The sequence below is a fragment of the Pan troglodytes genome, chromosome 5 (assembly GCF_028858775.2).
Source record: "Pan troglodytes isolate AG18354 chromosome 5, NHGRI_mPanTro3-v2.0_pri, whole genome shotgun sequence".
In the NCBI taxonomy this organism is placed as follows: domain Eukaryota; kingdom Metazoa; phylum Chordata; class Mammalia; order Primates; family Hominidae; genus Pan; species Pan troglodytes.
This window is the reverse complement of record NC_072403.2, coordinates 156,018,150-156,041,846: the sequence shown is the minus strand read 5'-3', so window position 1 is coordinate 156,041,846 and position 23,697 is coordinate 156,018,150. Positions and strand designations below refer to the sequence as shown.

General features: G+C 40.7%; 1 protein-coding gene across 6 annotated transcripts in view; it reads right to left on the bottom strand.

The window, feature by feature from the left end:
- STX11 (syntaxin 11) overlaps window positions 1-23,697 on the bottom strand; it is a 48,446-nt gene that overhangs the window by 9,953 nt on the left and 14,796 nt on the right. For 2 of the 6 annotated variants that reach the window (XR_010158225.1, XM_063813557.1), the window contains one exon: window positions 9,731-9,866. The exons of the other annotated variants lie outside the window; for them this stretch is intronic. The gene's annotated coding sequence lies outside the window, so the exon portion shown is untranslated. Of the gene's footprint in view, window positions 1-9,730; window positions 9,867-23,697 lie in introns of those variants that run through there. 6 annotated transcript variants of the gene reach the window in all.

Below are 23,697 nucleotides of genomic sequence, written 5' to 3'. Positions count from 1 at the left end.
CAGCTACTCCTGTGTAGGTTTCATACATTCTGCTCTACAGTGAACATTTATTAAGCATTTGTAAAATGCCAAATGCGGTACTCAGCAATGGGCAGGTATTAACCCATTTATTCCTTATGAGGTATTATCATCATCCCCAGTCTACAGGTTTGAGGCCTAATGAGTTTAAGCAGTTTGCCTAAAGTCATACAGTTATGGAGTTGAGATATAAATCCCAAAAGTGTGACTACTTGAGAATCCATCCGTAATCCACAAAGCTACACTAGCTTCTTTTTCCTAAACTCCCCACAAGAAGGCTTCTTTTAAAATCGTTAGTCTAATAGGAAACGTATTCCCTAATTGAGCTTTTCTATTAGGAACAATTATTAGCATCTAATTCTTAGAACTGGATTAACACATGGAAATACTGTCACCATTAGAATCACTACTTTCTTTCCCACACAAATTTCTTCATATCAGCGTTTCCCCAACATTGCAACACTTCAGTTGTTACAGTCCTAAAAACAGGGAGTAAGTCACCACAACTTTAAAAAAAATCCATAAAATTATTAACTCTCTGAAATAACAGAATACAGATACTTGGAGATGTAAATTTTACAGTCAGGTGCATAGAAGTCACAGCAGGAAAGGACAGTAGATGAGCTTTCTTTCTTCTTTTTTTTGAGACGGAGTCTCCCTCTGTCACCCAGGCTGGAGTGCAGTGGTGCCATCTTGGCTCACCACCACCTTTGCCTCCCGGGTTCAAGCAATTTTCCTGCCTTAGCCTCCTGAGTAGCTGGGATTACAGGTGTGCACCACCACACCCGGCTAATTTTTTGTGTGTTTTTAGTAGAGATGGGGTTTCACTATATTGGCCAGGTTGGTCTCAAACTCCTGACTTTGTGATCCGCCTGCCTCAGCCTCCCAAAGTGCTGGGATTACAGGCGTGAGCCACTGCTCCCAGCCAGTAGATGAGCTAAGGGAGAAAGTAAAGACAGGAGCACTCAAGGGTCAAGGCTCAAGGCTCAAGTCATCTGTGCAAATTTTTCCACTTGTATCTCTATTAGTATTTACAAACTAAAACAGTTGTTGTAACTCTTACATCTGATTTCCCTTTGGCCCTAGAATGTGAAGCAAAACTTTGCCTGGAAAATACAGCAAAGATCTATGTTTAAAAAATGATGGGGAATAGATTTTGAGTCCAGTTGGAAAACATATATGCCTTTAAGTAATTCCTTTATATTTTGTAACTATTCCATGAAGTATCTTTTAAAGGGAGAAATCCATGGAGTTTCCAGAATCATCAATGACCTTTTCTTTTCCAACTCATAACACCAGTTAAGAATTTTTACATTCCTTTATCTGTTCCTCTTTCTTGTAAACAGTGTCCTTTGGGCCACTTATTCTAGTCTCATTGCCTGGTTACTCCTGTTAAATTCTCCCAGAAAAAATATTCTTATATATGGCTGATATCTTTTACACAAGGTACGGAAATATCTGAGTTATCCAACATCATCAATGCATGAGGGTTTTCCATGTAAGTAACCTTTACAGTAACTGAAGTTTCTCCCTTCAAATGTCAAAGGCATCTACTTATCTTTGTTGGAAATCCTCTTCTAAAATGCCTGGACACACTTCCTCGCTTTTTAAAAAAGAGGGCATTAGACACAATTTATTGATGACTCAAATGGCCATTATTAACATCTTTCAACCATGTGTTCAAAGATCAGCTTGATTTGATTTAAAATGTTTCTCTTTCCTGGGAGTTAAAATAGCAAACCCTTCCTCAGTTATCTCCACTCACCACTGACAGTCTTCTCACTCCCTTTAGAGACTGTGGCAAGCAAAGACATTCGAGAAGCAAACATTCTATAATAGTAACTTTCTGCGTGTGTCTGCAGCCCTCTAGAATCAAGCCCACTCCGTAAAGCAAGGAAGGAAAAACGAATCTCAGTGACAGACTGTGTGCACCCCAAACCAGTCATTGTGCTGGAGAACTGATGTAAAATCCACCACAATCCTCACAATAATCTTGGGAGGAGGGTAACATCATTTTCAATTTACTAATAACTGGGTCTCGGAGAAGTTAAGTTCACCCAGTGAGTAAGAGAGAAGTCTGGGATTTAAACTCACATCTGTCCTGAGTTCATGCCCTTTCCACTTAATCATGCATTGAAGCTGTTGGGGGAGTTAGGGTGGGAGGCGCTAGTGTGAGGAGGTGCTAGGTCGGGAGGCGCTAGTGTTGTTAAGGAGCAATATTCTCTGCTCTGTTTCTTCCCTTCTCTGGCATCCCTCTCCACCTCCTCCTGCAAAGGGGCATGGAGTTGCTTATCTAATTAGTGAATCTAAAAGAAGAACCTGTCTGCAGTAGCCCAGCCACTTCTTTCTTTTTCCTAAAAGTGGGTTTAGCAGAGAACCTGTGTTGTCTCTGCACTACCCCTGGGTGGGGTGGGTGACATCAGCTGTGGCCAGGGAGGGTAAATCCAGCTAATGCTGGCTTCAAGATCAGAATGCACAGTCCCGCAGATGTAAGCCACATCTTCCAACCTTGTCTTTATCCGTCACTAACGAGACCCTTTGGCCTCTGACTGCTTTTCCTTTCTTATTTCTCCACGGGTGTGGAAGTCAGGCGGGTAAGGAGCAGCTACTTACTGTGTTCCTTCCTTAATCAACCCAACCACCATGTTAAGTAAAATCAAAGAAGGTGAGAGCAGAAAAAGCCTGTAATGACTAGCTTGCACAGTGCCTTCACTGTAAAGATGAGGAAAGAGAGGCTCATTGTATTCACATACAAATAATGATTAAAAGAGTGTTATTAAGGCTGGGCGCGGTGGCTCATGTCTGTAACCCCAGCACTTTGAGAGGCCGAAGTGTGTGGATCACCTAAGTTCAGGAGTTCAAGACCAGCCTGGCCAACATGGTGAAACCCCATCTCTACTGAAAATACAAAAATCAGCTGGGCGTGGTGGCATATACCTGTAGTCCCAGCTACTCGGGAGGATGAGGCAGAAGAAAAGAAAATGTTATTAGCAAAGTGGAAAAAAACTCTTATGTAATTGCCATTTCCATTTACAGCAATACAATTCTAACATGATAAAGCATTTTCATGAGAGTAGCATATATTGAGACTTCAACAAATGATAACTACTAATTTTACTATATTATCATTATTATTATTGTTTGACACAGGGTCTCGCTCTGTTGCCCAGGCTGGAGTACAGTGGCACAATCATGGCTTACTGCAGCCTCTGCCTCCTATGTTTAGCAATGCCTAAGCCTCCTGAGTAGCTGAAACTACAGGCGTGTGTCACCATGCTCAGCTAATGTCTGGCATTGTTAGTAGAGACAGGGTTTCATTACATTGGCCAGGTTGGACTCGAACTCTTGGCCTCAAGTGATCCACCCGCCTCAGCCTCCCGAGTAGCTGGGACTGCGGGCTAATTTTTATATTTTTTGTAGAGATGGGGTTTTGCCTGTTGCCCAGGCTGGTCTCAAACTCTGGAGCACAAGTGATCCCCTCTGCCTCAACCTCCCAAAGTGCTGTAATTACAGATGTGTGCCACTGTGCCTGGCCTAATGTTAGTATTGTAGTACCAGATAGTATCAGAACCATGAATACATCAACCAATTAGATTATTTCCATGACGTGGTGAGCATCTGTTCTCATCCCACATTCTTGATCTGACCTCCTAGGTGGCCCCATTCTTTCCCCTTGAATTTGTACATACTCTTTGTGAAAGGGTGCAAAAAAAACTTTTCTGACCAGGCACAGGGGCTCACATCTGTAATCCTGGCTTGGGAGGCCAAGGCGGGTGGATCGCTTGTGCTCAGGAGTTCAAGATCAGCCTGGGTAACAGGGCAAAATCCAGCTCTACAAAAACACAAAAATTAGCCGGGTGTGGTGGTGCACACCTGCAGTCCCAGCTACTCGGGAGGCTAAGGCTGGAAGATCGCTTGAACCTGGGACACAGAGGTTGCAGTAAGCTAAGATCACACCACTGCACTCCAGCCTGGATGACAGCGTGACCCTGTCTCAAAATAAAAATAAAAATGTTCTTACTACACATTCTTTGCAGTTTCTCTGATCAAGAGGTACAGACTATTTCTCAACTCCTTGAGTCTGAGGGTGGCTATGAGACTGAGATTTGCTTTGACCATTGAGACATTAGCAAATATGATGCAAGAAGAGGTTTGAAAAGCATTTGTGCAAAAGGGCTTGCTATTGGGTAGCTTAATTCCACTATATGACGAAGCCTGGGCTAGCCTGCAGGAAGATGATGCCCAGCTGAGCAGCACTCGAGGCTGAGCACAACCACCAGCTAACCTAACAAAAGACTGAAAATGAAGGAGCCGCGGAGAGCCCAACAGAAGACTGCTCAGCCAATCAACAGGATAGTGAGAAATAATAAATCGTTGTGTTTGAAACCACCAAAATGGGTAGCAGCTTCTTATGTAGCATAAGCTAAATGACAGAAAAATTGGTACCTAGAAGTGGCATGCTGCCAGAACAGAAACCTAAAACATTCCACCTTGGCTTTGGCACCAGACAGCAGGTGAAAAGCAGTGATGTAACTGTTAAGTAAAACTGGAAAGATGGCATGCAGACTGTCAGAGGAGGGTGGAAGTAGTGAGGAAACTGCTAGAGCAGTCAGGGGAAAAGGCAGCCCATATCATAGGCAGCCAAACACTTGGCAACACTGTTGCCTATGGCAGCTCCAAAGGCTGAAAATGTTGGTATGAATTTTGCATCTCGCTGCAAAGATCTCCAGACAATGATGAAAGTATTTTGAGTGTGTCTATAACTACATAGAAGTTCTGCACGATACAGACAAACTAAAAATTGAATCATCTAGTTTGCAAGCATTATTTAGAGAAAATAGAGAGAAACCACAACTCACAAGATAGGAAAATAAAAACTTTTTATCTCTCCAGTCTCTTCAACTGGAAGAAACAATTCTAAGTAAGAAATGGCCTTAGACCTCGGTAAAATTGAATAAGCTGCCTCGTAGACCTTCTCAGCTAGACAAAGTGAGCTCTAAGACTCTAAGTGTGTTGTCTCAAACAACCTGATCCTCAGCCTGAAGTAGACAGAGGTCTAACATGAAAACAATTATGAACATAGGTTTTAGGGGCATGGAGCCTAATTAGAGTATTTGGAAATCCACAAAGTTTTTAAGAGAATTTTACTAAAAAGCACACACACAACCTTGGCCTAAAAATACAAAGACTTTTCAAAGGAAAAGAGGCCTCTGGGTCCCCAACTTTTTATGATCAGGATCTAGGCCAATGAAGCTATTTAGGAGCAAAAATAAGCCATTTGTTGTGGGAAAAGAAGAGTTTCAGAGGGTAGAGCCAAGAGCAGTGGAGGAATATAAACCAAGAAACCACTTCTGAAAAGCAGAGCTGGGTCCTAACCAAGGAACATGGCCTAGCCCAGGATCAGGGGCACCTGGTAACATGTGCTTGGACAGAACTGCTATGGACCAGTGATTGTCATATGTATCCTGTTAATGGCTCTTTTTTTTTTTAAATGGGGTGTCTACTTTTGTTATCCTTTTCCTATCTCATCATTATATGTTGGATGTGTATGGGAAAGACAGCCTGTTCATTGTCTTGGGATCAAGAGGATCAGCATAAGAAGAGCTATCTCTTCTTATGGATAGGAGTTTGAACTGTATCTAGATCTCATGCAGATCAGGCATAAGTCTCTAGACTTCAAGGCTAATACTATAATCTGATGAGACTTCGGGGAATCCTGGGATGGGAGGGAGCATATTTTTCTTGCAAAAGAAATGTGAATAATTTTTGTCAGAGACAGACTATACTTGATTACAACAAATGGCAACAAATTCTTAGCAGCACCTCCCATCAAGAAGTGGTGTCGGTCTCTCTACCCTTTGAATCAGTTTCTCTACCCTTGGCCATGAGACTTGCTTTGACCAAGAGGATGGGAGGAAACATGGAGCAAGCAGAGGCTTCAACAGCACTAGCACCTTGGGGCTTATCTGCTCTGGGAACACTGAAACCATTATGTGAGAAAGCTCAGACTAGCCTCCTGGAGGATGAAGACCGCACGGAGAGCTAGGCTAGCCCCCAGCTGACCCACCTCTACAGCTGCATGACTGAGTCCAGGTGAGATCCGTAGAAGAATCACAAGTGCTTACTATCTGCCAGAGACTGTTGTGGAAGGTTTACATGGATTATCTCATTTAATCCTTGCACCCATGAGAAATAGAAAATTGTTATTTGGGGGTGGCTTGTTATACGGACAAAGCTACCTGATACACCTCTCCTTGGGTTTCTCCATGCTCCTTAAGGTGTATTCTTCTTTAAAGAAGACTTGGAGGCTGCTGTGAATCATGGATAAATTATAATTTCTGGAAAGTAAATTCTCGTGCATTTAAAACAAAAGTTTATTGCTATGATTTTAAAACACAAACATAAGCAACGTGAACCAAACAGTTGTCCTTATGAAGTATGTCACCTATCCAATAATTGTGACTTAAGGTATATATTAATATCTTGATTTTAATTCAGTAGACCTTTGTGATATTCTACTCATATTGTATGTAAAAGTTAATATAAAGCGTACACATTTTTTAAAAGCACATGTTTCTTAACATGTCTGAAGACAGCGCTTCTTTTTTGTTTGTTTGTTTTTTGAAGACTGTGGTCATACTTATGGTGAGGAGAAAAAAAAGATGTTAAAAAAAAGATTATCTCACACACACACACAGCTTCCACACAAAGACTCTGCAAAAGCTGTTCGATAATACAGTGTGCTAAATAGGAGTCCTTGAGCAGTGGGGTCAGGAAAGTACAGAGATACTTGGCAGTTTTAACCTTGGCTGAGTTTCAGTCTGATAAGAGGTTTTGAGAACTTGAAGAGCCAGTTTTTAAATGGAAGTGGATAGTTTGAAGTGTATCACAAGTCTATCATTCAGCTCACCAAAATAAACAGTATGTAGGCACAGTGCAACTTCCCAAAAAACACAACTCCACTGCCACATCCCAAAGTTTCCTTCATCATCAAAGACTGGACCAGAGAAGTTTCCTGATGCCATGCTAAAAAGAGCAAAAATTAGTGGGATGTGAACTAGGTTTCTAAGGAATTTCAGAAGCTTATTATGGCCTTACTAACCCCCTTCAAAATGTTAATGGCAATCAGGACACTTCTTTTCAGAGCTGTAGAATCAGTTTAGAACTCCACATCTACTCAGGGACGTATAGGAGAGGGGCTAAGTGTTCAAGCCTGGGGAATTATGTGGAGACATATCCAGATCTCAACTCTCCCGCTACTGGGTCTTGCCTGGGTTTCCTCACTGGTTTCAGGGTTCTCAGCAGTTAGGGCAATTCTGAACAGATGAGTGCAATTCTTAATCGAAGAGTGCTTTTCAAGCCTCTGCTATGTTCTGTATTGTTGTAGGCCATCTTCTCTATACCTGGTCTTCTCCATGTATAAATAATTACCTCATAGGATAGTAGAGGGGATTAAATGAGGTAAGCCATGTAAAGCTCTTAAGACTAGCACCTGGCAGAGAGTGAGCACTTTGTATATGTTACCTATGGTCATGTATTCATGTGATTTAAATTCCCTCAAATAACTAATGTAGATTCAGTAACTATTTGTATAAATGATGCCATGTGTTAATTACACTACTAACAGTTTATTTTCTGTCTCATCTATGATCATAAGTGAACACTAATACCTGTGCATTACTCAATTACTTGAGGTTTTAAATATCTTTCTTCCAACTATTTTATTGTAAAATATCTCCTTCTGATTATGAAAGCAACCCATGCTCTTTGTAAAATATAATAATAATAATAATACAGATTGAGCATTCCTAATCTGAAAATCTGAAATCTGAAATGCTCCAAAATCTATAACTTTTTGAGCATTGGCCACAAGGGGACTATTCCACACTTGACCTCCTGTGACAAGTCGCAGTCAAAACACAAGTACATAACACACAGTTTACTCAGTGTCCCCAAGGCAAAAAAGACCCTCCCATCCCCCACCCCCTTCAGCTGCAATACATCTTTTCTGCACATGTCCAGATTCCCCTTCCCACGCACACACACAGACAAAAGGTAATAAAATGGCATGTGTGCAGCAGGCTGGATGCACCAATAGCAGATTCTCCACCATGCCCCACATAGCACCAAGAACTTCATGTATTAATCACTATGACTCTTTGCTTATACTCTGCTCTGACATTTTTGAAAATTTCAAAAAGGCCTGCAGATACTTCTATGAGTAACAGTGACAAGAAAAAGGGGAAGCGTTTATGTTTATCTGTAGCAAAGAAAATCAAGCTATTGGAGAAACCAGACAGAAAAATACGGTGTTGGAATGACCACCTTATATGACCTGAAGAATCAAAAAGATAAACTGTTGAAGTTCCGTGCTGAAAATGATGAACAGAAGTTAAGTTAAAAAATAGTAAACACTCCATGCATGGTGGCTCACACCTGTAATCTCAGTGTGTTGGGAGGCCAAGGCAGGAGGATCACTTGAGCCCAGGAGTTCAATACTAGCAACATAGTGAGACTATGGCTCTACAAAAAAATAAACAAAAGCCAGGTGTGGTGGTGTGTGCCTGTAGTCCTAGCTACTCAAGAGGATGAGGTCAGAGTATCACTTGAGCCCAGGAGTTTGAGGCTGCAGTGAGCTATGATTGTGCCACTGCACTCCAGCCTGGGTGACAGAGCAAGACCTCATAGGTAGGAAGGAAAGAAAGAAGGAAGGAATGAAGGGAGGGAGGGAGGGAGGGAAAAGAAAAGGAGAGAAAAAAGGAAGGGGAGGAGGGAGGAAAACACTGTATAAAGCTAGAAATGAAGATCTTGATCATGTATTGAAAGGGTGGATCCATCAGCCTTACACTGAACACATGCCATTTAATGGTATGCTGGCCATAAACATGCTAGATCTATCACAGTGAACTGAAAATTGAAGGAAACTGTAAATAATCAAAAGGCTGGTTACGGAAATTTTAGAAAAGACACAGCATCAAATTTTCAAAGATGTGTGGTGATGAAGCATCTGCTGATCACAAAGCAGCAGAGAAATTAATTGATGAGTTTGCCAAGGTCATTGCTGATGAAAATTTGACTCCACAACAAGTTTGCAATGCTGATAAAACATCACCGTTTTGGTGTTATTGCCCCGGAAAGACACTGACTAGAGCTGAGACAGCCTCTACAGGAATTAAGGATGCCAAGGACAGAACAACTGTGCAGGGATGTGCTGATGCAGCAGGCATGCATAAGTGTAATCTGGCTATGACAGGCAAAAGCTTGTGTCTTTGCTGTTTCCAAGGAGTGAATTTCTTACCAATCCATTATGCTAATAAAAAGGCTTAGATCACCAGGGGTGTCTTTTCTGATTAGTTTCATAAGCACTTGGTACCAGGAGCTTGTGTTCACTGCAGGGAAGTTGCACTGGATGACAGTTGCAAGAATTTGTTATTCCTTCACATCTGTCCTGCTCATCCTCCAGTGGAAATTCTCATCAAAAATAATGTTTATGCCACGTACTTTCCCTAAAATGTGACTTCTCTACTTCACCCATGTGACAAGGTATCCTTAGATCAATGAGGATTAAATAATGCTTTCTTAAACAGCATGCTAGCAGCAGTGAAGAGAGGCATAAGTGTAGAAGATTTTCAAAAGGAGTTTAGCATGAGGGATGCCATATATGCTGTTGCCAATGTTTAGAACACATGACTAAAGATACAGTTGTGCATACCTGGCACAAGCTCTGGTGGGTTCAGTGATATGATGAACAAGGTGGCGACTTTGAAGGATTCCGTATATCAGATGAGAGAAAAAATGATGTATGACCTCCTTACATATGCAAAAAATATACCTTCAGAGTCAGTAAGCTGGAAGACATCAATGAAGTTTTTTTTAACATCAACAAAGAGGCTACAGTTCTTCATTCATTGACTGCTGATGAAAAAGCTGAAATGGTTGTCAATGAAAATGATTGTGATAATAGTGACAAGGAAGATACCATTAACACTGCAGAAAAAATGCCTATAGATGACATAGTGGATGTGTGATGAGCTTATTGAAGGACTAGAGCAGCGTGCATGTATAACAGAATAAGAAATGATGTCAGTTTATAAAATCAAAGAGACTTCTAAGACAAAAACCATTGTTAATGAGGCAGATGACTCTGGAGGAAATATTTGAAAAGGCCATCCAGCAGAATGCCTCCTCATCCTCAGAGGACCCACTTTCTGGTCCCTCAACTATTACTGATGTTTCTTCTCACCTACAAAAAATACAGTGTACAGTAACTTTTTAATCAGAATACATAATTTGCACATACAGACTGAAAGCCTGCCATTGTTGTTGCTGTTAACAGTGGGTATAGGTATTTGGTGATGCTACTGGGCTTAGTTACCCTGAACACATTATTTTTTTCACTGTATTAATGGTATGTTTTTTTTTTACCATAAGTACTTATGTGTGAATAAGTCTAAGAACATGACTGTAGTGAGGCATGGTGGTTCACACCTGTAATCCTAGCACTTTGGGAGGCTTAGGCAGGCAGGCTGTTTGAGTCAAGGAGTTCAAGACCAGCCATGGATAACATGGTGAAACCCCACCTCTACAACAAACTACAATAATTAGCCGAGAGCAGTGGTGTACACCTGTATTCCCAGCTGCTTGGGAGGCTGAGATGGGATGATCACCTGAGCCCAGGAGGTTGAGGCTTCAGTGAGCTGTGATCGTGCCACTGCACTTTAACCTGAGCAACAGAGCAAGATCTTGTCTCAAAAAAAGAAAATAAAAAAGAAATGAAAAAAAGGAGAAGTGATTGCTTATCAGTAGCATGTAAATTCAGAGTCAGGAATGATGGTGATACCAAGCAAGCACAGATTGTCCACGTGGGTGCCTGAGACAGTGACACCTTTGTTTTCTGATGGTTCAATGTACATAAACTTTGTCATGCACAAAATTATTAAAAACATTGTATACAATTATCTTCAGGCTATGTGTATTGGTATATATGAAACATAAATTTCATGTTTAGATTTGGGTCTTATCCCCAAGATATCGCATGATGTATATGCAAATATTCCAAAATCCAAAAAAATCTGAAATCCAAAACACTTCTAGTACCAAGCATTTCAGATAAGAAACACTCAACTTGTAATAATAAATCAAATAAGACAGAATTGTTTAACATGAAAAGTAACAATTTTCCATCATCTAATACAACTATATATACTAACTCTATAAAATAACCAATGATAAAATATAATACATATTCTTCCAGATTCTATTCTATACCAGAAGGTTGCCAACACTTAAGAGACAGTGTTCAGAAGAACCAATCCTGTTACTGTGAAATTTAGTTTGTTTCCCTGGAAAACTACAGGAGCTCTCTGGGGTGTCTTCTTCCCAGGGGCATCCCTCAGAGATGCAGGGCCACAGGGCAAGTCACACTGTACTTTCCATCAACAAAATTTTTGTGCAGGTGAAGTCAGGTAAAAAGAAAGAAAGAGAGGTAGACAGAAGGAAGGGAAGGGAAGGGAAGGAGAGGGGAGGGGAGGGGAGGGGAGGGAAGGGAAGGGGGAAAGGGGGAAGGTGGGGCCAGGCACTGTGGCTCATGGCTGTAATCCCAGCACTTTGGGAGGCCAAGGCGGGCAGATCACATCAGGTCAGGAGTTTGAGACCAGCCTGGCCAACATGGTGAAATCCCGGGTCTACTAAAAATACAAAAATTAGCAGGGTGTGGTGGCACATGCCTGTAGTCCCAGCTACTTGGGAGGCTGAGGCAGAAGAATTGCTTGAACCTGGGAGGCAGAGGTTGCAGTGGGCTGAGATCACACCACTGCACTCCAGCTGGGCCGCAGAGTGAGACTCTTTCTCAAAAAAAAAAAAAAAAAAAAAAGGGAAAGAAAAGAAAAGAAACAGAAAGAAAGGAAGACTGAGGGAAACTTGCAAAAGAAAAGGAAATTTTAAAATGCAAGAAAATCCTCATGTGTGCTTTCATGTTTAAGAACCTCAAGGTGGTTACCCCAATTCCACACGTCCCAGAGATTGTGAAAATCTTGAAGCATCTAAGCCAGTCTGAGGACTGATATCTTTAAGACTTAATGTTTATAAAATTAGTGGCTAGGTTTTCTTTGGGGAACAAATTAACAATTTTAATGCATTACATATACGTTGAACATCTCTTCTTCATAAGTGTCTCATAAAGGTAAGCTGTATTCCCCTCACCCCCACCACCAATTAATAAGGTTTCATTGTTAGTGGTGGTAGATTGTGTTAGGTTTTTTAGTTAGATTCAAGAACACGTAGTGAAAAGATCTTGTTCTTCATCTAACAGACAGAAGCCTTAAAAGTGCTATTTCCAAACAAGAAGCAAAGGGTAGATACTCCTACGGCTGCTAATATCATTTGAAAAGCAAATGCCATGTAGGAGAAAGGGTACTTGGCCTGGTAAGCGAGGGCTTATTCCCATTTCCATCTCTAGCTGCGAGAAGTTGAGCAAGACAATTAACATCTCTGTCAGTTTCCTCATCTGTAAAATGGTAATAACTCTACTTACCTCACAAAGGTTACTTTTTGATCGTTAAATTACGTAAGTTATGTACATGAGAGCACTTTGTTAACTTTAAAGTATTTTACAAACACAGTCTTAGGAGTTAGTATTTTGAACTACTACCATCCATAATCAGTTAATTTATCAGGTAGCTTATTGAAGATACTATAAGTACCACTCCTTTGGAAGCATGTGCAGATGATACGATCTAAAATGATTCTATAAAACCAAAGAATGATTCTATTATTAGTTTTTATATTACTCCTATAACTCAAGTTACAGCATATTAATGCTCTATTCAGCCCAAACTTCAGGAAGATAAGAGTTAGGTGCTTTGTACTCACTATATAAAAGGAGCTAAGAAAACAAACTCACTTATTGTAAAGAAAATTTTTCTTTTTTGTTTTTCTTTTCTTTTTTTTTTTTTGAGACAGAGTTTCGTTCTTGTTGCCCAGGCTGGAGTGCAATGGCGCGATCTCTGCTCACCGCAACCTCCGCCTCCCGGGTTCAAGCGATTCTCCTGCCTCAGTCTCCCGAGTAGCTGGGATTACAGACATGCACCACCACGCCCGGCTAATTTTGTATTTTTTAGTAGAGACGGGGTTTCTCCATGTTGGTCAGGCTGGTCTCAAACTCCCAACCTCAGGTGATCTGCCCGCCTCGGCCTCCCAAAGTGCTGGGATTACAGGCGTGAGCCACCGCGCCCGGCCAAGAAAATTTTTCTTCAAAGTGAATATATTGCATTATACCTGTCAAAGAAGACAAATAACCAGTATCTCCTTGCAAAACAAAACCAACTAAAAAGTAGTCGTAGATCAAATTTCTTACACATTTACCCCAATTGAAACTGTTCCATGTAGCAACTGTGCTCTTTTTAAGCTATATAGGCTGGGCATGGTGGTTCACACCTGTAATCCCAGCACTTTGGGAGGCTGAGGCAGGCGGATCACCTGAGGTCAGGAGTTTGAGACTAGCCTGGCCAACATGGTGAAACCGCAACTCTACTAAAAATAAAAAAAAATTAGCCGGGCATAGTGGCAGGTGCCTGTAATCCCAGCTACTTGGGATGCTGAAGCAGGAGAATCACTTGTACCCATGAGATGGAGGTTGCAGTGAGCCGAGATTGTGCCACTGCACTCCAGCCTAGGCAATAAGAGCAAAACTCTGTCTCAAAAAATGAAAAATAAAATAAAATAAAGCTATATAGAATCAACATCTACAGGTATTGAAAAAAATCTTAAACATCTTTTAATACCAACAGAATTTTAATTTTCCCTCATATGTGAGCTTCTAATTTGGATAAAAGAGATGCTGCATGTTTGCAGTGATACCGGTAATGTTTATCATGGGAATCAGTAGATATCTTTTTATATGTCCAAAAGTGCAGAAAATTCTGTAGCTAAAGAATAATGTAATTTGTTCTCTTGTGAATAGACTATCAGTATCCATGCAGAATAATTCCCAGAAATCATGAAATGCATACAATTTTAAGTACCGTAACTTTCACTTTTACTTATGTTGAGTATTCTTTATCATTTGATTTTAACATAATATTAAAATACCTCAATTCTATTAGCTAAAATATACACAACAGCATAGAAATAATGGCATCCATTAGCTTTATTTTATTTTTATAAACCAAGTTGGGAAGCCTTTTAACGAGATTTTAAGTAATATTCACAAAGTAGACTATGTGATTGATATTCTTATCCACATCTTTCAGGACACATGTTTGCACAGGCTACTCTGACAGGGACTTTCATGTGTTTATTCAACAAGTATTTATTATTTATGTGCCAGGCATGATATGATGAGGTCAGCTTGGTGAGCAAAACATAGGTGGTCCCAGTCCTTTTAAAATATATTTTCTAGATAAGCAAAAAACAAAACTAACAAAAAACTTAACATAAACCTTTTTATGAGAGAGAGAGAGACAAGGTCTTGCTCTGTTACCCAGGCTTGAGTGCAGTGGCACAATCATAGCTTACTGCAGCCTCCATCCACTGGGCTCAAGCAATCCTCCCACCTCAGCCTCCTGGGTACTGGGACTACAAGCCATGTGCCACTACCCAGCTAATTTTTAAATTTTGGGGCCAGGCACAGTGGCTCACACCTGTAATACCAGCACTTTGGGAGGCTGAGGAGGGTGCATCACCTGAGGTCAGGAGTTCAAGACCAGCCTGGCCAACATGGAGAAACCCTGTCTCTACTAAGAAAAGAAATACAAAAATTAGCCAGGTGTGGTGGCAGGTGCCTGTAATCTCAGCTACTCGGGAGGCAGAGGCAGGGAGAATCACTTGAACCCAGCAAGCAGAGGTTGCAGTGAGCTGAGATTGCGCCACTGCACTCCAGCCTGGATGACAGAGTAAGACTCTGTCTCAAAAAACAAAAATTAAAAAAATTTTTTGAAAAATAAAAAAATTTGTAGAGATGGTGTCTCACCATGGGCTAAGTTTTAAAATTTTTGTAGAGATGGGGTCTCGCTATGCTGCCTAAGATAGTCTCAAACTCATGGGCTCAAGCAATCCTCCTGCCTTGGCCTCCCAAAGTGCTGGAATTACAGGCATAAGCCATGATGCCTAGCCCATAAAGCATTTTTAAAAAAATAAATTAAAATGTTATAAATTTGACAGAAGGTAAGGCTGATGAGATATTTTAAATGTAGACACAGTTGAAACCAAAACTGACTTACGCAACTTCCCCGTTATCAACTATCTGACAGAGGTTCACAACACATTTAAAGACAGAACTATGAAGATCGTGGGAGAAATTCATCTTCAGTTTTCTATGTATTTACAATGAATTTATTAATTTCAATCATTGGTTCAACTGTGACACAAAGAATAGCTTAGTGTTTAAATAAGGATGCAGAATCGAATAAGCCTGTATGGGACTCCTAGCACTGAGCAAACTAGAATAAGACAATGAACGTCAAAAGGTATTTACACACAGTGAATGAATTCCCAACAAATGCAGGTATTTTCTTAGATAATACTTATGTTGTCACTCATGTTGGTAAACATACACACTTTCTATGAATATCAACAAGAAAATTTATAAATGATAGTTGAGTAATTTTTTACTTACTGCTCTTAGCCTGTCTTGGCCTACACGAACTCCACCATGGCAAACTACCTTATCCTGCCTTCCCTCTGGAGATGCCCTCCAACCAGAGATGTCCCTCAACCTTTCCCATCCCCTATCCAAATTCAAATTTGTCCATCAAAACATCCCATGCCTATGATCCATCCTCTATGATTTAGGGCAGTAAACAACTGTTCTGATGAATGTATCTGCTTGTAAGTGCTAATAGCTTAATATACTCCTCCATCAAGAAAGCATATTTGCATTTTTGAAGATGCCTTCCACATTCTGGATAAAATAGCAAATTGAACATTACTTTTGCTCCCTTCCAAAACTCCACTAAAGGAACTTTCTAAAGGCATAAGCCAACTAGGATAAAGAATAAGAGAGAAGAAAACAGCAACACAATGTTGGAAATTATGAAGCAAATGGATAAATGATAATTGGTCTAGTAGATTTAAGAAAGTTAAATCCTCAGTGAACAATGGAGAAGTCCAAGAAGCAACCGAAGCTACACCATCAAATAAATTTCTAAAGACTCAGAACTCATAATAAAAGGCCGAGTATCTATGGGAAAGGGCGTGATGGTGGGGTAATAACAAGTTGGGTTTGGTCAGAAGCTTTTTAAAGAAGTGGGAGGGCCCTCCATCCTCTGTTCCACCCTGGCAGAAGAGTAGACAGATGACAGACTAGACTCTGAACAGGGTAAAAGAGAATCTAGACTGCGGTAGAGGTAGCCAACTGAAAAGAGGAGGATTCAGTGAATATTTTTACATGGAATGTTGCACCTTCAAACCCTCCTCCTTCACCTACTTACCAGCACACTGACCTATATCTTACAGGCAGAAAAATAGAAGATCCTTTTCTATAAAGAGAAAGAAAGAAAAAAGAGTTGAAAAAATAACAGAGTAAAGATAAGGAGCTTAGAGGTCCAGGCCCTTACATTCAAATTCCAAATAATAGGAATTTCAGAGAGAAAACATCCTATGAATGAAAATATGTATTGTGTTTGTGCTGCTGTTAACAGTGGTGGGTGCACGTATCTAGATGTCAACAGAAATGCAAACTATCCATAGCACTTGAAGTTCCAGCAAAAGGCAGTTAATAACTTAAGAAATTTTCCGGCCGGGTGCGGTGGCTCACGCCTATAATCCCAGCACTTTGGGAGGCTGAGGTGGGTGGATCACCTGAGGTCAGGAGTTTGAGACCAGCCTGATCAACATGGTGAAAGCTCGTCTCTACTAAAAATACAAAAATTAGCTGGACGTGGTGGCGGGCGCCTGTAATCCTAGCTACTAGGGAGGCTGAGGCATGAGAATTGCTTGAACCTGGGAGGCGGGGGTTGCAGTGAGCTGAGATCATGCCACTGCACTCCAGCGTGGGCAACAGAGTGAGACTTTGTCTCAAAGGAGAAAAAAAGAAAATTTCCAATTAAAGAATCCAAAAATATGCTGACTAAACAGGATTTTCCTCCACTAACTGTTAATGTTTTCAGATGAAGTGACACTATTATAATTTTGATTCCTTAAGGAATACGTTTCATCCTCTAATGAGTTTACTTTCAAAAAGAGAAAATACTCCATTTTACCATCATTGCTTCTTATTTAAAAATTCAAATTCTTAATGAAAATATAATAAATGGAGCTCATTTACAGTTAATTAAGTATTCAACTGGATTTACAGTGGCTAAAATCATTACCTACACTTCAGCAATGAACCAAGTTCAACCTATACAAAATGAAAAGTGCAAGAACAGATGTCTAGAATTATTTCTTTACCATTCATATGCTCCTTTTATATAATATTTATGGTAAAAGCAAGACAAAAAATGAGAACATGAATCAAGTTATACTTGAGATAAACCAAGGAATATGCCAAAGGGGGTGAGGAAAGATATGAAAATACATGGCAAATGGTCATCACAGGACCTCACACATCCATTCACTTGAAGTCATACTTCAAGCCTGAGTTAAATGTTCACTTGCACTATAATTTATAGTTCCAGTTTTTTTGGTGTCTTTGTGGTCAAGATGCTGAATGGTGTGGATATGTTTATCCACTTGAATGGGACACAGCGGAGGATTACATAACTCCACCTACATCTAGTAAGTGCTGCTTTATGGTGAATTAATCCCTCCCTCCCTGCAGTCAGCCAAATGGTTGGTATTCTTAGTACTTAATGTAGAGGTTCATAGGTTAAATATGCACATGTTAGCACTTGGCCTATTTGCTTTGTGATGTCAGGTTAAACAAGAAATAGGTTCTTACTAGAGAACGAATCTGGTACTTTTTCAACCCAAGATTTGCCTGTTAACTTATATATTAAACTTAAGGTCCTTTATCTATTGAATATAATAAATGTAAATAAATTGCAGCAGAAGAGCTGCAAAGCTTCAAAAGTTAAAAATCAGGAAGTCTCAATCCTTACCCTAAGCTTACAATTTATAGGGAGAAATAAGGAGGTACAAAAATAATTCTTAAAAAGTCCAGGCACAGTGGCTCACTCCTGTAATCCCAGCACTTTGGTAGGCTGAGGCAGGCGGTTCACCTGAGGTCAGGAGTTCGAGACCAGCCTGGCCAAATATAGTGAAACCCCGTCTCTACTAAAAAAATACAAAAATTAGCTGGGTGTGGTGGTGCACACCTGTAGTCCTAGCTACTTGGGAAGCTGAGGCAGGAGAATCACTTGAACCCGGGAGGTGGAGGTTACTGTGAGCAGAGATTGTGCCATTTCATTCCAGCCTGGGCGACAGAGTCTCTCAAAAATCATAATATTTTTTTAAAACACAAGAACTGGCCAGAAAAGGAGAAAAAGGACCCAGTATGAGCCACCAAGCTGGGTGGAGGTTGCAAATTGCAACACTGGGGTTGCGGCCTCTTCACCCAGGGCATCAAAAGTGACCTGGAAAGATGAGAAACCTCAGTGGACATGGACTTCTGGGGCAATGCACTTCACCCACTGTCTCCAACAAGACCCAAAAGCAAATCTGTCAAGCACCCTCCTAGGCCGTAGTAATCAGATCCTTGAGATTAATTTTTAAAAGGCTGTGATGTAAGTTCATGATTTTCAGAGCTTTACATTTATTTTCTTCCACTGTATATTACATATTAAAATATTAACAAAGTAACTTCTAGTAATGGTGCATTGAATGAGACACACAGAAACTTCCCTCTCCGTTCCTTGTTACCTATTTTACCTCATTAAATGAAGGCGTCATTTTCCTGTACTGTCTTTTTCCACATACTGGACGGACACACACACACACACAGAGTCAATTTTGAACTAGATCAACCAAAAGATCTTCCTTTGTTAAAAAGTAGTCTCTTGTAACCAAAGCCAAATCCGTAACTTCTATTTTGATATAACTTATATTTCAGGAAAATGAGACACTTCCTCTGACCTTAGACTAGGCTGGGTTTCCAGCTCTATAATTTCACTTAGCTTTTTCTGGTACTCACCATATTTTATTGGTAGTTGTTTGATAACATATTCAATTGTTACTTATCTTCTCTGCTTGCCCATAAGCTTCATAGGGTCAGGAGCTGTACCTGTTGTGTCTGCACCATTTACTCCAGAGCACCCGGCATATAGGAAAGCCTCGATAAATAGTTGTTGAATAAATACGCTCACCAGAATCGTTATTTTTTTCACTCATTTTTGATGAGGCTAGGTCTCTCATACACAAAAATGAAAAAGACTGTTCTTGCTCTTACAGGCTGTTAGAGAGAATAATGATAATAAATGCCATAATAGAGGGATCTATGGGAATACTTTGAGAAGTCAGTCTGGCCACAGGGCAGGGAAGGTGGTGTCTGAGCTGATCCTAAAAGGTTTAAAAGGAGTTAGCTTGGTAGGGAGAAGGGAAAGGGACCCAGGCACAGACAACTTCAGCAAAGGCATAGCATGGAAAGTGTAAGAAACACAGCAATTTGGTGTTTCAGGAGTAAAAATTGGTAGGCTTAAAAGTGCTTTTCCCTTTGAAGAAAAAATCATTGCCAATGTCAGTGAATCAGATAATATACCATCCTACATTTATGAATGCTTAACATTCTCCTGTAAGTTATCTCTGATCTCATTAGACAATTATTAAAGTTTTAAGAAAGCACCTCAAAGCTTCCTCTGGCATAAGATACCCTAAAACCTTCTTATTCTCCTAGAAATCCATCCTACATTTATGAATGCTTAACATTATCCTGTAAGTTATCTCTGATCTTATTAGACAACTATTAAAGTTTTAAAAAAAGCACCTCAAAGCTTCCTCTGGCATAAGATATCCTGAAACCTTCTTATTCTCCTAGAAAGTTTACTGATTCCTCTAAGTTCACTGATTCCCATCCCCCACCTGCAACTATTCAAAAAATTTGGCATCTCTCACTCTGCTATCTAAGATAGTATAAGGCCAAGCCAGGGACACCACTCTCCCTCTTGCAATCTTGGTCAGAAGCCAGCAAAGGAATTTGGGCTGTGCTGTCTGTTGGCCACATCAAGAATTTAAATGAAAAGCAAGGGATGACTCTCACTATACCAGGCCTGCTGGGACTAAGGCTCCGGTGCTCCTCTGCTGTCCCATGGTTCCCATGACTTCTGGATAATCTGAAAAAATCTCAATAGAATTGGTCACCACGAAAGGCATAAGAGTTTAGGGTGAAGGTTCTCAAACTATAGCATGTATCGAAATCTTCTGGGGAAAATGTGTTGAAAATGTCATTTCATGAGTTCCACCCCTGGATTCTATTCCAGTGGATCTAGAATGGGGCCCTGGACTTTTATTTCTCTTTTCTTTTTTTTTGTTTTTCCCCTGTTTTTTTTTTTTTGTACTGAAATATCTTTGGTAATTCTGAAGGTTATAATCTACAGACTACATACTGAGATTGTGGGATTCCGAGGTTATAATCTACAGACTACACACGGGACTGGTTTGAGGACTTTCAAGGGCTTGAAAGAGAGAGCGAGAGAGAGAGCGGGGGAAACCCTAATATCACAAAATTGTTCAACATTTAACAATGTTAAAACCTAGCATTACAGCAAGGACTGGTGTGTGTTATGCTTTTGTTCTGGGTCTGGACAGCCACAGTTGTTTGGGTGGCTGAGTTTAGCCACTCTGGGTGCCAGAGTTTAGCCTTCTTTGTTAAACACCACTACTGCCCTCACCACGGCCTACTCTCCCTGGCTCTTCTGCTCCTAATCTTCTTAGGATTGAGACTACTTTGTCTTCTTGCTCTCTGGTCAACTATTCTAAAATCCTTAAGGGCCTTGGAAAAAAATGACAACTTTCTGGGCTCCACTCTGCAAGGTGATGGTCTGGGCCATCAGACACAAACAAGGCTGTTGCAGAGGAGAATGCTCTCTTGGCTACAAATGTAGTAAATGATGTGGTATCCAGATCCCCTTCTGGACCAAGATCCTCAGTCCCCCAGGTACTAGGAAGGTTGGCTGCTGAAGGCTCCCAGTTCCAGAAATTGCCCTGGACTGAAGGGAGCTGCTGCCTGCATCCAATGATTAGTTGATGTAGGTACAAATGCTGAGCCTCTTGCCTCAGGAGGCAGAACAATTCTGAACAACAATCCCAGCTTCCAAGCTCCTCCCTGTTGAGGCCGCTGTTGCGCATGCCCCACAGTTCAGTCTCTCCCCCTGTGCAATCCCGTTTCCCTCTCTCCTACTGTGTATTGTGCCCAGAGCACTTCCCAATAAAAACCTCCTGTATGGAAATCTCAGAGTCTCGGGGTCTGTTTCCTGGCAACTTGACCTGAGACACTGAACTTGCGCCTTTCAGTCAAGTCCTGACAGCATCATGTAGCAGGCCTCTGCATTTAACTTCTTGGGCAATCTTGGATGGTCACTTAATCTCTCCAGGTGTTTCCCACCTTATCTATAAAATGTGGATAATGGCAACAGCAACAATGAATCCTTATTTTTCCATTCTTTCTGGCTGTTATGAGAATTAACAGAAATAATATATATGACAGTACTTCATAAACAATAAACAGCTAAATAATATTATCAGCTGAATATCATTATATGTTGGTTTACCATGCAGTAGTCAAGGAAGAGGGGAGGAGGAGGTGGGAAATGTTGTATTATTACAGAATTTAGCTAATACACTATGTCCTACTTATCTCAAATCAACAGATTTGGGTCACTAATCAACATAACAAAGTACATAATAGAAAATTAGAAATATAACCGTGAAAAGAGATTGCTGCAATCCTGAAACTGAAACCGAAGACAGAACTACTTGCTTACTGTTTCCATAGGAAGATAAAAACAGAGCTATTTCACTATTCTGAAAAGCTGAAATTGACCTTATTACACAGTAAGTTATGCAAGGAGTAACGGAATATCTCTTTGCAACTTTGAACAGGGAAACAAGTAAAACAAGTATACAAAATGGGAAATACTTTTCTAGATGACTTAGTATTTTCTGGATTATTGTGATGTCCTATCCACTGAAAAGAAGGAAATGAGGCCAGGTGCAGTGGCTCACGCCTATAATCCCAGCACTCAGGGAGGCTGAGGCGGGCGGATCGCCTGAGGTAGGGAGATGGAGACCAGCCTGACCAACATGGAGAAATCCCATCTCTACTAAAAATGCAAAATTAGCCACACATGATGGTGCATCCCTGTAATTCCAGCTGCTTGGGAGACTGAGGCAGGAGAATTGCTTGAACCCGGGAGGCGGAGGTTGTGGTGAGCGGAGATCACACCATTGCACTCCGGCCTGGGCAATAAAAGGGAAAATCCTGAGGAGTGGGGAGGGGAGGGGAGAGGAGAGGAGGGGAAGGAAGGAAGGAAGGAAGGAAGGACGGACGGACGGAAGGAAGGAAGGAGAGAAAGAAAGAAAGAAAGAAAGAAAGAAAGATTAAATTTTAAAACACATTTAATTAGCTCAAGAAGGGCAACTGAAAATTACCAATTCTAAAACTCTACATCATTCTAAAAATTACCCAATTACTGAGCCTTACAAAGAAGTTGAATGAAATACACAGATAATGTCTGGTATCCATAAACTCAGAAGGAGTGGCCAAGAAATGACTTACTCTGACAGATGGTTTCATTATTAGTAAAAGACACAGAATGGTTATTAGGACTGGGAGGAGCCTTAGAGGTGGCTTAACAGAGCCCCCAACTCTAGCTATTCTCTTCTCTCAGGGAAACCACAGTTGAATTGAACAGCCAAGACAAACCGATATGAAATATTAGCCAAAACCCTTCCCTTTCTTGTGATCTGAACACTGAATGAATTATAGGCAGGCACATAAAAGCTCAGGCCAAGGGGTAGACATGTGGGCTCTATTACCCTGCGAGGCTTCATGTCACTCTCATTTCATGGGCAACTATAAATATGTTGATTTCCCAATGAATCTGAAGAAATGCTGAACAAAACATTCAATGCATGTGTGGAGAAAATATTTTAAAACTTCAAGTTTTAGACATTTGAACATTCTCCCCCGCCCCTGCCGCTGCCCCCAGGCTCAAGCAATCCTCCTGCCTCAGCCTCCCAAAGTGGACATTTGAACATTTTAAAGCTTCAATAAGTGAGTTTGCTGATTCAGTTTGGGTACAACATTAACTGGGCGTTTTAAACCTTACATGGTCCAAAGTCGAGTTCTTTGAGGAAAAGATAACCAAGGCAGCTTTGTGGACACAATGGTTTAAGCTCTGGGAATCTTCAGACAGTCTCCATTAAAATGTAAATTCTCAGGAGAAAAGGTCTGATTATTCCAGTTTCTTCCTAGATCAATTCTTAGTCCCTGATTGCTGAACAAAAATCAGGATATTAATCCAAGTCAGGGTAGGTTGAATTATCAACAATGAGAACAGTTAAGAGTTGGGATCATTTTTTTGGAGGCGGTGGGGGCGGGTGGACAGGGTTGTTGGTCAAAATACTGCTGTTCAGACAAAAGAATCTACCCAGGTGCCCCAAATAGAAAGCAAGTTCTGAATGCAAGATACTTGAATCATTTTGCCAAGTTAAAATCAAGAGGACAGGAGACACAGCAGGACCAGACTCACTTAATAAAATTCTGGAAGTTAGAGGCAGGTAAGGCGCCTGCTTCAGGGTAAAACT